The sequence below is a fragment of the Pleurodeles waltl genome, chromosome 8 (genome assembly GCF_031143425.1).
Source record: "Pleurodeles waltl isolate 20211129_DDA chromosome 8, aPleWal1.hap1.20221129, whole genome shotgun sequence".
Classification (NCBI taxonomy): Eukaryota; Metazoa; Chordata; class Amphibia; order Caudata; family Salamandridae; genus Pleurodeles; species Pleurodeles waltl.
This window is the reverse complement of record NC_090447.1, coordinates 259,396,473-259,413,822: the sequence shown is the minus strand read 5'-3', so window position 1 is coordinate 259,413,822 and position 17,350 is coordinate 259,396,473. Positions and strand designations below refer to the sequence as shown.

Genomic DNA, 17,350 nt, shown 5'->3' with positions numbered 1-17,350 from the left:
ATCGTTCTTTCTTCATTGTAAGTGGGCTGTAGTCTGAAGCACACTTAGAAGAGGGAAATGCCTCTAAGGATTGTTTTAGTGCACTTGGGTGTCCCTTGCAGCATGGTGCAAGGGTGCCTGCATTGGCACTAGGCAGCACAGAGTACGCCAGAGAAGATACAGAAAGCAGGAATACTCCATATGTTAGTAAACAGCCAGAGATACACCACTAAATTCTGTTACTAAGCTAACATAAATTACATATTTTACATCACAGTAATATTATTCTGATTACACTGATTGTGACTCAGATCTAAGCATTAATGCCAACACCTGCACAAAATAGTTGTGAATTATGCCAGCTGTTCTTATAGGAGGTGGGAGCACATAACAATGGGTTGTAATAACCAATGTTGCATTCTGTGTAAGAGAAATGAAGCTATCAGCACATCCTCTTCATTTGTAGCATATTTGCACATGCCCACCTGGGCTCCTCCCTTTGATTCTGCTGAGAGTGAAGCCCAATCAACAAGAGAAAAAGTAGAAAAAATTTGCTTAAATGTGTAAACAGCTTGGTTTTAAAGAGTCTGAGGGAGCACTGCAGAGGAATGGGGCAATCCTTTCCATTTGCAACCTTTTCCTTCTTCAAAACCATGTCAAGCCAACGTGCACCACCTGAAAGCTGCTTGAAAAGCAGAAAACAATTCAATATCGGAGGAAAGCACTGCTGTTCATACCAAGAAAGTAGTGCTGATGCACCTCTTAATTATGAGGAAACAGAGAAAGCCTACTTGGAGAGGGTGGTGGGGGCACTTGGAATACCAGAGGTGCAAAAACAGTATAGGGATCCTCTTATCTGAGTCCTCTGCGATCAAGAACCAGCAATCTGATCGATAGGAGACACTAGGGCAAGGGACAAAAAGTACACTCAGTCAGTCAGTCAAAAGAACTTTATTTTGGCTACAAGAGCCACAAAAGCACAGCAACAATAAATAATTACACAGAATTAAATAAAATATATACAGTACGTGTGATTAGATAAAATAATAAAATGAAATAAAATTAAATACACTCCCAGAGTAAGTTTATACATTCTTGATAAAACCATTATACAGATAGAAGTTTCCCTCTGACAGTCCAACTTGCCCCAAGGAATTTGGCAACAGCAATCACTAGCATAGGGCGAGTGATCTAAGAATTCAGAGAGCTAAGTCCGACCTGTGAACTCCCAGCAGTCTACAAGCCAGGGCCAGCCATTTCCTGCGTGAGGCAGTGTATGCAGGGCAGACAAATAGGACGTGAGGGAGGTTTTCAGTGGGTGCTTTACAAGCTGGGCAGATGGTTGTTTCGTCATGTGACCAGCAACTAGTAAATAGTCTTAATGGCAGGGTGCCAATACGGACTGGAAGTACAACATCCTTTTTCTTGGCCCCGTGATTATGTCCCAGAAAGCCTCATATTTGCACGTCTCTTTTAGGTTGGTGAAGTCACATGATAGTGTAGAGTGAAGAACAACCCTCATGTCTTCAGAGTCTACCATATGCCAGTGCAATTTTTGAAGATCACTTTTTGAAGGGAAGGAAGTAGTGGTTGGGGAATCCCAAAGTTCTCTAAGCCCAAGAGAGTAAAGTAGCCCCTTGATGTGTCTGAACCAGGGGAAAACTATGAGAGTGGTCAGCTTCTAAGATGACCTTCAGGGCTATAGTAAAGGAGGCAAGCTCCGAGGTGGTCCAAAGCGCCACCAATACAAGAGGGGACGTAGGCCGGCTTTGTGGTCAATGCGTTTTATGCCTAGGTCTTTAAAAAGGGGAAACAATGGAGTACTTGGCGGGAGGGACACTAGATTTCTTAAGAAATTATTTTTAGAAACCTTTATTTCTTGGGCTTTGGCATAGCCCCAAAGTTCAGCCTCGGTTTCATAGATCTGAATTGTGGGGCATATTGGTTTAGTTTGTGAGAGGTTAAAGTCCTCTATTAAGACCCCCGTTGTTTGCTTCAACTTCAGTGCTTGCTTTGCAATATGTGATTTCCAAGACATTTTTTCAGTTAACATTATGCCCAGGTAACTAAAAGTGCCAACCTTTTCAAGTGGAGTTCCCTCGAGAGTGAACTTTCCTCTAAATTATCTGTATGGATTAAATGTCATCAATTTCGTTTTCGAGGCATTGATTTCAAGTCCCCATATGGAGCAAAATTCCTCAAAACACACGAGGAGTTTACGTAATCAACTTGGGGTCTTGGATATCAGGAGTGTATCGTCTGCAAAGAGCAGGACCGGAATGTTCTGTGTGCCTAGCGATGATGCGTCAGCCTTCAGTCTGAGTAAAGAGGGGACGGTATCATTTATGTACAGGGAGAACAGGGTGAGGGCAAGGACACACCCTTGCCGCACACCCATTGACACCTGAATTCTGTCAGTTAGCTGCCCCCTATCGTCCCACCTTACACGTGCATAGTTACCCTCATGGAGCCGAGTTAGTAATATAAGAATGTGCTCGGGGATTCCCATTAGGGAAAGAACGTCCCACAGCTTGTTACGGGGTACTAAATCGAATGCGGATTTCAAGTCCACAAAAGCAACATACAGGTTCCCTTTACCAATAAAAACTGTTTTCCAGTATAAGAGCAGAAACCTAAGGGCTTGCTCAATGGTAGATATTTTTTTGCGAAAACCTGCCTGGAGGGGGCTAAGGATGTTGCATTCCGTCATCCAGTCTTGAATCCTGCCCAGAAGGCAATGACAGAACACTTTCTGCACACAGTCTATTAAGCTAATTGGCCTATAATTACTGGGGAGGCTTCTGTTGCCCTTTTTGAAAATTGGGACAACAACGGCCCCCTTCCAAGACTCAGGGATTGGCGCCCCAGATGCTATTGCATTCGCTATGATGGTGACATATCTTTACCAGATTGCTATATCGGTTAAAAATAGGTCTGCTGGAACACCATCCGCACCAGGTGCCCCACCATGCTTTAGAGAGCCTAAAGAGTATGCTATGTCCGCTTGGGAAAATAGTTGCAACACTGGAGGGGTGGGTGTTATGGTAATATTTGGGCAAGTGTCCTTATGTCCAGATGTAGAACTATCATGGTTGTAAGAATACAACCCACTAAAGTGGTCTACCCAGTCCTTTGGTGCAATATTTGTTGTAATGTTCAATTCGCTGTTTGCCGGGCCGCGCGCTGCTAGGGACCAGAATGTGCTGCATTTCCTCTCTTGTGCAGCGTCACTAAGTGCAGCCCAGCACTTGTCGTCTTGTTCAAGTTTAGCTTTGTCGATAGCTGATTTGTAAGACTCTCTGGCTGAGCTAATTGCATTTACATCCCTAGAATTGATAGCTTGGATTAAATGCTTGCTTGAGGAGCAGCACTCTTTGTTAAACCAGCGATGCCTAACCTTGAGTCTCTTACTATCAGAGGCTATGTCAGCCGAGAAGAGGACCGCAATATCCTTGAAACATGAGGTGTGGGTTAAGCTTGTTTCCTCGTTGGGGATTGCGTATCCCACCTCCAAGCCCTTCAATGTGGTCCTCAAGGTGTTGTTAGCAGCGTCGATGAGTGTAGGTAGAGCCAGAACCTGGTTCCTCTTTAGGTGGCATTTGTCATTAACCAGACTGATTCCCTTTGGTGCTTTAACTGAGGTGTTGATCATGGACAGGTGGTTGATCAAAGCTGACAAGTGGACTGAGAGAGGATTATGGTCACTTTCAGATCTCTCAATAACCATCATGTCAATGACTAAAGGCCATAATCTTATGTCCACTAGTCAAAAATCAATTCTACTGGTGTGGTTAACTTTGTTATACGTGTGACAACCCTTTACGTCTGATTTGGTCCTGCCATTGAGTGCCCTAAGTCCAAATTCCATACTCACTGACTTTTCTTGAACAGCAACTTGTGACCACCTTTTAATGGGCGGGATATCCAGGGCAGGGTTAGACCATACCTGATCCTCCTGGTGGGTGGACCCAAGATCATCCCAGTCAAGAGGTTCAAATGTGACGTTAAAGTCACCTGCCACAATAATTTTGTAATGCCGGGGACAGTTTTGCAAAAATGCCTCCAAGAATGCAAAGAGGTTTGGAAACCCAACCCCACCAACCCGTCTGGCATAGATGTTAAAAATAATCACACTGCATCAGCCCCAAATGATAGGCGAAGACCTAGCAGGTCGGGGGAATCACTGGATAGCTGTGATATACAGCAGTTTAGTGATGTTCTATTCCAAATGGCTAGACCCCCAGAGTGCCTGCCCCTGGTACTGGGCAGAGCAGGAATGTAAAAGTTGGAATAGCCAGTTTGAAAGAGTGGAACGGTCGACCATGTCTCTTGAAGAAGACATATGTCGTGTTCCTCAATAAAGGAGGTGAAGGACGGGAGGGGGAGGATAGATCTCAGACCTGCCACATTCCATGAGACAAGTCGTACCCCTGTGGTTGAATGGATAGCCCTGTCCACTGACATATTTGAGAGTTTGGTTACCAGAGGGTGGTTTAACAGGTGAGGTTGCTTGGTAGGAGAGGGGTTGTCATCACTATTGTCCAGCGAATCCTGTATTGATTAATGCTAACTATCTGGGGGACCTGACCTGGTCCTAGGTACGGTATTCTCATGCTTTGCTATCTGTAATAAGTGAGAATCATGGGGGAAAGAATGTACAATATTATCACGGCTATGCAATGGATCACAGGTGGTCTGGTGGGATCTGTAAGGAGAAGACACGTGAGTGCTTGCGGAGGCAATATTGGGGGCTACAGCCAGACCAGAGACAGTTGTTTCATGTAAGTCAGGGGGAAGTTCAACATGTATTTCAGATGATGCTTTAAGTCAATCATTCTCGCTAAGGGCAGATGGATTACCCGTTGGGCAGTGGATGGGGCGAGCCCTACAGTATACAGGTGGACTAGGATATTTGAACTGGATACAGGATTGCCCTGGAGCACTTTTCCTTGCATCTAGGGCCACCAAGTTGTCCACCATACTCCTATCCCTAAATGTCAACTGTAGAATGTCAAAGTGTGTGCCTACGTCAGGCCTTCTTACTGCATCAATTATATCCTCACATATTACAGAGTAATAGCCTCTTACGTGGCGAATCCAATTAATTGCCTTATTTCTAATGCCATCTCCCCCTTCTCTTTGTGCCAGTGGGTGTAGCTTAGGAACATTGACCATTAGAACAGCCCTTGTAGATTGGGGTCGGTCAATGATGGGTTGTGCAGTGTATTTAGGGACAGTATTGCTCGTGGATTGTGTAGTTTGATAGCAGGCATCAAATGCCTTCCCTGCGCTTAAGCTATTGGGTGGGTGGGGTTCTGATCGGATTTCTTGATCTTAGCATCAGCTAGAGATTAGTCAGCACAACTATTTGCTAGCGTTGTCGGCAATTTCGTCATGGTACCTGAATGGTTTGGCATTGGATTGCGGTAATGATTTATGGAAGTCGTTGTGTCTGGAGAAATTAGCTGCTTGACTAATGCAATTAAGGAATTAACTATACACTTAAGTTCTGACACCTCCCTCTTTAAATCTTGTATGCATAACATATGCTGTGCATTTGACTGGGCTGAGTGCTCATTTACATCTACATCTACTGTCCCACCCACCCTGATGCATGGGTCAGGGTTGTCCTGTGAGTCTGAGATATTTATTAAAGGAGTAAAGTGGTTGATACACTGAATAGGGTTGCTGGGATCCGTTGGAGGCTTATCCGCTGATAATGGGGGAGCGTGGGTGATGACATCCCTACCCTCCCCTTCCCTGTGGAGGCTATAGCCTGTTGGCTGCGTTTTACAAATATGTAAGCAATTTTCTTGTGACCAGCACTCTTCTTGACAGGGGAGCACTCTCCCCCAGTTCCGTTGGGCCGCTGTCCGGAGAGGAAGTTAAGATTCCTTCACATTTGTCAAGAAGGTTGTCAATTCTGTCCATAACACAATTATTGGCTACATGCTTATGTCTCTTCCGCTTTTTAACACCGCCCCTGCCCCACCCTCTATTGCTGTCCTTTTCCTCATTGAACTATAACTGATGGATAAGTGTTTTATAAAAAGTTACTTCAATGATACACCTACAAGAAGATACAATAGTGCCAAGAGTCAACGGTGCCTGCTTGGAAAAAATATTAGGGGGGTGGCCCAGCCCACCCTCCTCCGGGCTACTACGGATGTGGATGGGCCTTCCCTTGGCCCGGGCGCGGCCCGGGCGCGGCCCTTGCGCGTCCTGCACCGGTAAGTGCCTCCACGCGCTATATAGCGCTTGTTGGTCTGGTCAAGTGGATGCAGGTGCTGGTAAGATGGCCGCCTCCTGGGGCCACAAAGCAGTCTGGGATATGTAGCACCTGTCAAAGTTCCAGGCGCGTCCTGCGAAGTGCCCCCACACACTATATAGCGCTCGTTGGTCTGGTCAAGTGGATGCAGGTGCTACTAAGATGGCTGCCTTTTGGGGCCACAAAGCAGTCTGGGATATGTAGTCTCTTTCAAAGTTCCAGGCGCATCCTGTCGAAAGCACACTCAAGCCATCACCCTTTGACGATCGGTCTCGAAAGCAGTCTCCACTCAAGGCCTAGCACTGCTGCCAGGAGTGTGATATCAAGTCACAAGACTAGTCTGAAAAAGAATTGACCTTCGGCTTTCGAATATGAGCATGGTTGGAGCCTAGAGTACCGACTCCAGAGAAGCCTTGACCCAAGAGTTTTGAACTTTGGCATTAGCCGAGTCGACCCAGAGCTACAGATCACCCACCGTTGGAACCCTAGTTGGACTTGAAGCTAATTCCAAAATCCCTCCCCAAAAATCCATCCCCAAAGAGTCTTGACATCAGGGGCATATGTTATCAAACTTTAACTCAGCACAACACAGAAAGCCACCTTGCTGCCCTGCACTGCATGAAAGGGCAGTAATGCACCATATTTAACATTATACTGTGCATTCCTGTCCTTTCCTTGCACAGGTGCACTTTTGACTGCCTACACCAGTACAGGCACCCTGCATCATGACGCAAAGGTGCCTGCATTGCAGGCAGGAATGTTTTTATCCAGGAAGGGACACCCTCCTGCACAAAAACATTCCTCAGATGCATTTTCATCTTTCTATGTGTGCTGCACAGTCATTTTTCACTATTTTGAGGTCTACTCCCTCATAGGTTAACAGTGGGGATTCCTTATTACATTTAATACGCTCTAATTCCTGTAATTAAAAAGGAGTAAGCATGTCATGTTTAATACTTATGGAATTGTAATGACAAATGCTTTTTAAAGTGAAAGTCAGATTTATTGTTACAATTCTGAAAATACCACTTTTAGAAAGTTGGCATTTTCCTGCTCTTAGCCATGTGTGCCTGCAGTCTGTCTCCAACACACATAAGGGGTGGCGTGACAGCTATTTTCCTGCATTCCTTCTCTTTAGCCTCACACAAAGGGAGGGTAGGTGTGACTGAGTGGCCATCTGCATACCGATGGGTCATCCTGGGCAGGGTTGGAGGAAGAAGCTGACACAGCTGGGCAGTGTCCTACTCCCACACAAAGGAACATGTAACCCCCTGTAGTGAGTCTGGAGCCATGGGAGGAAGAAAGGACCTCTGTGCATGTCAAAGGCCATTCTCTGAATCACCCCTACTTCAAAGGCACAACTAGATATAAGTACTAACCTCTCACCCTACCAAATCAGTACACTTCTGGACCTGTGAAAAACTCTGCCAGAAAGAAGGACTGCTGTGTTGCTACAAGGAATGAGGCTCTGGAAGAACTGCTGCTCTGCCCTGCTGCCCTCTGCCCTGCTGAGGAAGCACTAGACCAATCGCACATGAACACAGAGCCCAAGGGCTTGCTGGCTTGCCTCCGGTTCCGAAGTCTGAAAGACATCAAAGACTTCATTCACCCCTGCTACAGCCTTTGGACTCTGCCAACTGTGAGTCCTGCCCTGCCAAGTGGTCCCAATCCAGTCCTGGGCCCTTGGAAGTGGGTTCTGCAGCCATTCCCACAGAAATCCATGCATCGCTGCCACTGTGCCAATCGGAACCGTCATATCTCTCCTCAACGCCGACGCATCACTGCTGCCACTAATGACAGAGATATCGCAACACCAACTGCATGGCTCGGGATAGATGCATCATCCTCAGCCCTGACACATCACCTTTGCATCACCGGCTGCACGGCTCTACAACAATGCATCACCTCCATCTCAAAGGGTTTGATGCTGCACCGATGCTCGAGGACATTGAATCGGCGACTGTGTAGTTAGACAGTGATGCCTCCCTGACTGTAAGGATCATAACCGACGCCTCATCTTCGCTGCTCATCGCATCAGATCTTCAATGTCGACGCAACCCTCCACACAAGGTACTGTTTCAGAGGGACAAGTCTGGTCCCTGTAGCCAGCTCACACACCATAGCTGTCAGCCTTATCATTTGGATTTACATTGGTCTAGTGTGACCAGATAGCCCCAGTTGAAGCTTTAAGCTTCTTAGCACTACATTTGCAGATATTATTTAAAAATTCATATCTCGATTTCACCTTAGTGGAGTTTTGCCATTTTGGTTTTGTTTAAATCATAACAATATAACTTATTTGTCTAACTTTGTGTGGGGTCTTTTTATAGTGCTTTCACTGTGTTACCCGTACGTTTTACATGTCCTGGTAGTGAAAAACTCCCCAAGTCGTTTTTCACTACTGTGAAGCCTGCTCCCCCCTTAGGCCAGCACACGAAATTCTCTTATATACTTCAAAGTGGTAATTTTGTATATGAAAGGAGTGGCATTGTCATGTTTGGTATGGTTGGAATGGTAGTGAGAAATCTTGCCTAATGGTGAAGTTGGATTTAACATTACTATTTTAGAGCTATCACTTTTAGCAAGTAGGCATTTTTCTGTACTTACAGCTCTGTGTGCCTTACAGCCTGTCTCCAATCCACATCTGGTCTGTGCTGGTTGACAGCTCCCCTTGTGCATTCCACCCAGAAAGCCATAAACACAGGGCACTCAGCTGCATCTGCATTAATCTGCATACTGATGGGTCTTCCTGGGCAGGAAGGGTGGAGGGGCTCTCACACTTCAAAGGCTTGTGGCCTGACCGCACACAAAGGACTGATAACCCCCCACAGATCTCCTGGCAGACAGGACTGGGTTAAAAGGGGAACTGGTGCATTTCAAAACCACTTTTTGAAAATTTCCCCACTTTAAAGGCACATTTGGGTATATATATACTGGGTCTGTGACCTCAAGTCAGACACTTCTGGATCTACAACTGGACTCTGTTAGAGGGACTGTTGTGTTGCCCAAAGGACTCATGTGGACAGCTTTTCCGGAAGGATTGCTCTCTTGCTTGTTGCCCTGCTGCCTGATGGCCCCTGACTCTGCTGGAAGGACTCTGCATTCCCCCACAAGTGCTCTCCAAGGGCTTGGACTGAGCTTGTCCCCTGTTCTGAAGTCTCAGGACCATCAAAGACTTCATCTGGAGAAGAAAATCTACAGCACCGGAAAAACTGCCTGCAATATTCAACGCAAGGCCTGCAGAATCGACGCAGCGCCTGTCTCTAGGCTGAAAAATCACTGCCTTGCCTGCAGGATCGATGCAGTGCCTGTTGCCTCTTCACAATGTGTTTTGGATTTTCCACATATCGTCTCTGGGCATCAAAATATCCCCACATCACAGTGAGGAACCAAGGCTGCACTCCCAGAAATCAACGCATCACCTTGCCTTGTGGAAAGAAACATCGCATCACCCCTGCTGCGCCAGAAAAAACAATGCACCGCTTTACTTTCCAACGCATCTCCTCCTCTGCGGCCCTCTGCGTCATTATTTTTTACACAACCCAGGTACTGTGTATTAAAAGGATACAACCACTGATTCTTAGTGATTGGGACTCATCTAAACCTTTAAAAAGGCATAAATTGACTTGTGCATATTGGATTTTTGTTGTTATGGTCTTATTTAATTCAGATAAATATCTATTTTTCTAAACTGGTGTGGAGTACTTTTTGTGGCATTTCCACTGTGTTACTGTATGAGTTCTTGCACAAATACTTTACACATTGCCTTCTAAGTTAAGCCTGCTTGCTCTGTGCCAAGCTACCAGAGGGTGTGCACAGGATAATTTAGGTTGTGTAGAGACTTACCCTGATTAGGATCGTGGTCCTTACTTGGACAGAGTGCATACCTCTGCCAACTAGATACCCAATTTCTAACAAAGAGGAAGCTGATTTTTGAGGAGGGGCTGTCAGAAGTGATGCAGTTTTACTCTACACCTAGAAAGAGTAGGAATCAGGGCACCTGTCCTCTGTACCTTAAACCTCTACATTCTCCCCAACCTTCACCTCCACCTCTCATACCACTTCCATCACACCAGGAGCCTGTCCATTCTTATCACTCTAACTCAGGCATCAGCTAGGGTGTGAACTGACCTAAGATAGGACTATGATGTCGACCAACAAGACCGTGGGAGCATGCAGTCATATCCAGCCAGGGCATCACATCAAGACTGTACAATGACGTACCACCCCATAATACAGAGGACGTTAGGCCACCACAATGTAAAACTGGTGGAAGAATAGAATGATATTCTCACAAAACATTTTCTAATACCAAGACGTCAGTGCAATATCTGTCATGCTTAAAAGCATAACCAAGTGTGACACAGACAACTTCAAATCACCTGTAATGCTTCCAAGGGTTTAGCAGAAGCACAAGCCTGCTTCAAAAGAGCCTTTAAACATGAGAGGTCATGTGTCAGCTGTCAGAAGATGGCAAGTGCCCAAACTTCTAGAGATGCCTCACCTCCTGAAAAGGAAAGCTAAAAAAACATTGCACCTGGTAAGCTGATTGCTGTAGGGTCAGCATCCTAGTGAAGGACTGCTAACCTTGTCAGGCTCCTTTCTGTCTAGGATTGCTACCACTGGGAGGAAATGGAAATGCTAATGAAATGCTCTCATAGGTGTACTAAAATAGAAGGAGAAAATTGGTACACAGGAAAGCAAAATCAAATATACAAGTTAAATTTATTAGCATAGTTAATATCTTGTAACAAGATCAAATATAAAGCTAACAATCAATGTGACCTGGATGCAGCTCACACATCATCTAGAGAGGTAAATACATATTGTCATCCTCCAATGGAATGCATGGCTTCAATATGGAATTTGATGCTGAACATCTTTTCAAGCCCCAGGTGGACAGTATCTTAAAGAAGATAAAGAAAGACAACAACACCGCTAAAGCCATTGGGGTCCTACAGACTTAGTCTCCCAAAACAGGGTTTCGGAAACAGGCAAGAGGAGGGGTTAAGGCTGTGACTACAACCCAACAATCAGGATTTCAGCAGCACCAGCAATCCTTTCAGGAGCGCCAATGTTCAAGACCTGCTGTCAAGGAGAGAGAAAGGTTGTGGCACCTCTCAAAAGGGCGTCTTTCCCTCAAAACAATGATGACCTCCACCCCCCGATTACACATCTGTCTGGTGGTAATTCAGCTTAACCCTTCCACACTGGGAGGAATAACCTCAGACAAGTGGGTCCAGTTTGTCGTTCTTCAGGCATACTGCATAAATTGTCATAGCGCGCCATCCATATATTGCTTTAAAGAAGCAGAGTCAGTCATGAAGATCAGCAGCTGTTGTGCGAAGAAGTATAAGCATCTAACCAAGGGTGCCATCAAAACAATGCCCCCGCATCCGGGGGGTACAAACAGTGCACTCCCTCTACTTTCTCATTCCCAAAATGGATGGTATACTGCGGCCCATCCCCGACAGAAGATCACTAAATCGATACATCCTGTCGGAGCTCTTCAAGGCGTCAACGCTGAAGGATGTCATCTTCTACTCTGCACATCACATGGCAACACTTTTGTTCAAGGACTCCCACTTCATTATCCCCATACATCCAGCCCATCACCACAAACTCTGCTTTGTGGAAAATGTGTAGCACTACCAATTCAAAATTCTTCATTTCAAAGTCACAACAGCCCCAAGATTGTGTTCCAAATGTGTAGCAGTGCCTATGCACCAAAAGGCCATTCATGTATTCACATACCGGGACTAATGACTGATAAAGAGCTGCAGCCACCAACAATGCCTAACACATTCTCAAGAGGAGTCTCACTGTTACGCAGGGTAAGATTTGCAGTCAATTCAAAGCCTATCGAAACCAAGAGAGGGTGCTGAAATTACAAAGGCTGCAACTTATTTTTCATATACCACATCCATTACCTGTGAGGACATTGAGGAAGTTAGTGGGAATGATGGCTTCATGTATAGCTATAGTGCCGCATGCAAGACTGCTCATGAGCCTGTTGCAACAGATTGGCAATGCTCACAAATGGAGGTTCAATGGGACTATCTAGAGTTGGTGAAGCCCACAGTACAGCAGAGCCTCAAATAGAGGCGCACCCAGAACTGCACACTGGGCAGAGACCATTTCTGGGCACTCAAACACAAGTGACCACTAATATGGATACCTCACTCTGGAGGATTCAAACAAACTTCAACCACATACCTATACATGGTACCTGGACACAAGAACAAAGGGACTCTTACATCTGTTACCTGGTGCTGGTTGCAATTTTTTTGGCACTCAGAGCATTTTCCACACTTATTTGTGGAAAAAAGTCTTAGCGAAGATGAACATTACGATCACCTTATATACAGAAACAGGGGGAACTCATGCATTCCAGCTGTCAATCCTAGTACAAACAATATAGCATTGGGTCATTTGCAATCAGTTTCAGCACTTAACAGATCACCTACCTGTGGTGGAGAACAATTTCAGGACCTGCTAAGCAGAACTCTTCAACAAGTACACAAATGGGAGAGGAATCTCCATGTACTTCAGAGGTATTTCCAAATATAGGGAACACCCAAGTCAACCCTTTCACCAGTGCAAAAAACACATAGGGGGTGATTCTAACTTCGGCGGGCGGCGGAGGCCGCCCGCCAAAGTTCCCCCACCAAAATACCGCTCCGCGGTCGAAAGACCGCTGAGGGTATTTTGGGATTTGCCCTGGGCTGGCGGGCGGCCGCCAAAAGGCCGCCCGCCAGCCCAGGGCAAATCAACCTTCCCACGAGGACGCCGGCTCAGAATTGAATCTTCAATTAGGCTACATTTGCATTCATTTACATTTCGCTGTGGCAGCTTACATGTAAAATAGATTTCACGCTTCTTTGTTCAAGATACTAGTCATTAAATCCTTCATATAAGTCCCTACTTGGAATGTGAATGTGCTACTCACACAGCTTATGGGACCTCCTTTTGTATCACTACACTTGTGTGCCATTCAATTTCTAACATGGAAGGTAGCATTCCTCATTATAATAGCATTACTAAGGAATGTTAGTGAATTATAAGTGCCAACAATAAACAAACACGTTGTTCTGGTTCACAGGCATAGAAGTATTCTTTCTGAGTACACCCTCAAACAGTAGCAGAAAGAGCTTTACACACATTAAATATTAAGAGACTACTAAAATACTACAGTGACAGGACAAAATCCATCCACAATACAAAGCAGGTGCATGTTGCTTTTCTTAAAGACCACATAGGGAATCTTATTTACAAGGCTGGGGTCACACTATGTATAAATTAGGTACATACAAACATACTAAGCGCACACTACCATCAGTTCGTTTGAAAGAAGGGAACAATATGGCCTTCTTAGGAAACATACCAGTAGCAGACATCTGCGTAGCTGCTTCATGGTTGGCACCACATACATTCAACAAACATTACTGTGTGGATATGTAAAGTCACCAGGAAGCTTTTCGTTGGTCACACTGTGCTAAAAACCTTCTTCCAGATATCTACATCATCTGCTCGCTAGCTACTAATTCATGGGAGAATTCTGTTTAAACAGAAAATGTTACACACCTAGTAACCACCTGTTTGTAGCCAGCATATTCACAAGGACCCTCCCACCTCCCTGTGTGCAAGCAATGATTGGCCAAGATGGTCTTTTACAGCTAATAGATAGATAGTTACAATGCACAATACATCCTTTCTTCACCTACTTATTAACACACCAATTACATGACTCCCCTATTGGGGGAGGGGAAACAATCTGACATGAAGTCTTTAGTCTTGTGCATTGTGGGCTAAGGGAGGAATCACAAGATATCTCAAGACTGAAGACTTCTCCAAAGAAAAACAACTTGCATACATCCGTGCCTAACACTAGATGGCAGGGGCAGGCAGAGCAAGTGAATCCACAGTACAGCAAGCTACAATCCCAGAGTTACAGGCTAAGTAACATTTTCCTTTGAATATTGTTTCCAAAGTATAAAGTTCCTTTGTTGTTTAGGGTTCTAGGTCTGTTTGAAGACCCAGTATGGTAGGATAGCTCTACAGATTGCTAAATTCCCTTACCCATTCATCCATCAATCTATCCTTTCACCCCTTAATACTTTCACACTTCTATCTGTCACCCTTCTATCCATTCTCCCATCCTCCATGTATGTACCCTTTCACTATTCCTTATTCCTTTTTTAAGTTATAATACTCTTTTTTATTGACTTTCTTTTAAATAAAAAATCTTGCTGACAGACACCATTGCCACATATTCTATCTAAATGTAATTTAGATGCAGTTGTATGTATATACTTAAATTCTTCAGTAGCAAGCCACAATCAACACAAAAAACTCTTACCTTGTGAACGGATGAAAGTTATCCCACAAGTTCTTGCGATTGTTCAGGCATCCAGTGGATTGGTAAATTGGTTCTTCTACTTTTGAGCACCAGGCCATTACCCCTTATCCACATTTCATGTGCCTGGGTGATATCCAAATCCCGGTATCTAGTAATCCTATCAAGAAGTGTGCCTATACCCATCATTATCTGTTCCCACCTCAAGCCCCCAATCCCTTCCATGATCCCCAGTAGTATCATCTTGGGTGAGGAGGTCTCCCTACTACAATGGATAGCTTAAGAATAATTTTGTGCCTCTATGCTTCAGTTATTGGACATGTTCATGTAGCCCACTCCCACCCAGCGTCTTGTGCAATTTGGGGATTGTATCTTCTCTGTTCTTCAAAGTCAGGGCTAAAATAATCCCTCTGTAAATATTTCAGTAAATGTTTCAATTTAGCTGATATAGCAAAATTTCAGATTGCAATCAGCGCTTTCTCCAATCAGCTTTATTTAATTTAAGAGGCCTAGGTCCTTCTCCCATCGTGAAATCTGGGCTGACGAGTTGTTCAGGAAGTTGGAGATAAGGAAGCACTATAATGTCTAATCTCCAGCCTTACTCAAGCTTTCCATTGTTCTATGGGAATGTCAACAACTGTGGGTGGTAAGACTCAAGTGCGTGCTTTCATTTGCAGTATCTATAAAACTGGGTTTTGTGGACTTCATATTTGGCCTGTAGCGAACCATAAGTTGTAGGATCATTTTATATAAGGCAATCCTACTCCAAACAGTGATGGGTAACCTTTTTCCAGCTCTATCTATCTCTTTGAATCGATTCCCATAAGGATGTCACGTAATCTTCCTTTCTCTCTCCCATCTACCCATCCTTTCACTCTTCCATCCATTCATGTGTTCACCATTTTTTCCTTTCATCCTTTAATCCTGCCTTTCACATTTTCTTTCTCCTTTCCTTTTGATGTTTTCTTCATAGGTTTCACCCTTTCTACTTCCTCTCAGTATTTAATTCTTCTTCGCATTTGCCCATCTTTTTCTCTCATCCTTACTTTGTCTCAATTACTTTTGTTTCTAATGCTTCTTTTTTTATTTGTCCCTGCCTCAGTGTCTTCCTCTATTTCATTAGTTCTTTTCCTTTGTTACATTCATTGTGCATGTCAGCTCATGGCCCACACACCTCTGTCATTGTATTCAGTAGCTTGCCAACAGAGTTGCAAGAGCGCTTCATTTCAGCCATGTACATTGTTTTTAGTAATAATGTACTAATGTATTGGATATGATTATAGCTTATGCAGATATGATTATATAACACAATTATATAGAAATATTATTTGTATATGTTATTATAGTAATGTGGTGTTTAGGTAAGAGACTGGCTGTGGACCACTCATCCCTATACGGCACTGTGGAGCATGTGGTAGTCATAGGCATGTCATCTTGTGAGGAATACGACACAATGGAACATGTAAGGAGAGGTGGCTAAATGTTTGCACTGCTTCCAACAACAATAGTTGTTTTTTTCAAGGAAGGGTGGTTGTACTCAGACCTATATTGACAAAACCATGCAAGGAACATCCACATTGTGCTAAGTAGGACAAATGTGTGAAGCTCTGTGAGCCTCTTTCAGGGGTAGCTTGGCTGAGTGTTTCTTTCCTGCAAAGATATTTAGTAAATAGGTTTGAAAATACTGCAAGAAGCTACTGCACCTATAAGTAAACTACGGCGTGGCTTTGAGTCTCAGTATGTCTATGTGCCTCACGTAATAGTGCATCACTATTTAGATACAGAAAGGATTATTCCTGTCTATGTACACTACTTAATGCAGTGCTTAATTAGTGTAAAGATAAGTGCACAGTTGCCTTTTTCCATTTAGAGATGTTATATTCAAAACAACTTCTATGTATGCACTTTAATGCTAGCTTAGACCTCTAATTTTGTTAGCACACGCTCTTCAGTTTCTCAAGCCTGTTCTTTTTTTGTGGTAAATATCTTCTTTTGTTCCTGGGATTTGAAAATATCCTTGTTATTCCAGCTGAAGTATTCTTTCTTTCTTCTAGTTAGAGGGGCTAAGGGAGTTGTAGTCTTCGCATGTTCTGTCCAAAAAGACCTACAAGTGTGGAGACGCTGCACCAGTAAGATGGAGAGACAGATAGGTATTCAGTCTGACAGAAAGATTCATCTGAGGCTGTTTGTTACAGGTTTTTTAAGGGCACTACCTATTTTGTGTTATTGTGTATTAAGTCACCAGTTGTGCCTACACAATCAGGCACTAGGGTAACCAACAGTCATTTAACTCAACCCTTATACACCCAAGTGAAAGGCTATTACATAATCCGACACTACCCCAAGTGACACGATCAAGGGTAAAAATTCACAGAAGAGACATATTGAAGTGTGTCCAGGCTCCATAAATTATACTTGTGCAGCTGAAGGAATGCAACAAATTCTCTTGGCATTCCCTCTAAACACTTTGTGAGAGGAGAGTCCTAACCATTTATTTAATGTGTTTCTGATGCTCATTAGCACGAGTGGAAGTGCATCTCCCAATTTTAGTAATGTCAAGGCATACACTTTTGCTAATGTGCATTTCCGTGGTCCAGTGATCTTTCCTACAACTCCTGGCCTGCAATTACAATAGAATGTCTGCTCAATTTGTAACACTGTGCACAGCAGCTTCATCACTTCACTCTTGAAGTGTGCACCTTTATCTGATTGTAAAGAAGTCAGCAAAACAAATCTAGGGAATGGTT

General features: G+C 44.1%; 1 protein-coding gene across 2 annotated transcripts in view; it reads left to right on the top strand.

Annotated features, from left to right (window-relative positions):
* The window catches only part of LOC138249903 (ATP-binding cassette sub-family C member 2-like), a 546,861-nt gene that overhangs the window by 490,787 nt on the left and 38,724 nt on the right, over positions 1-17,350 (top strand). The gene's annotated exons all lie outside the window — the stretch shown is intronic.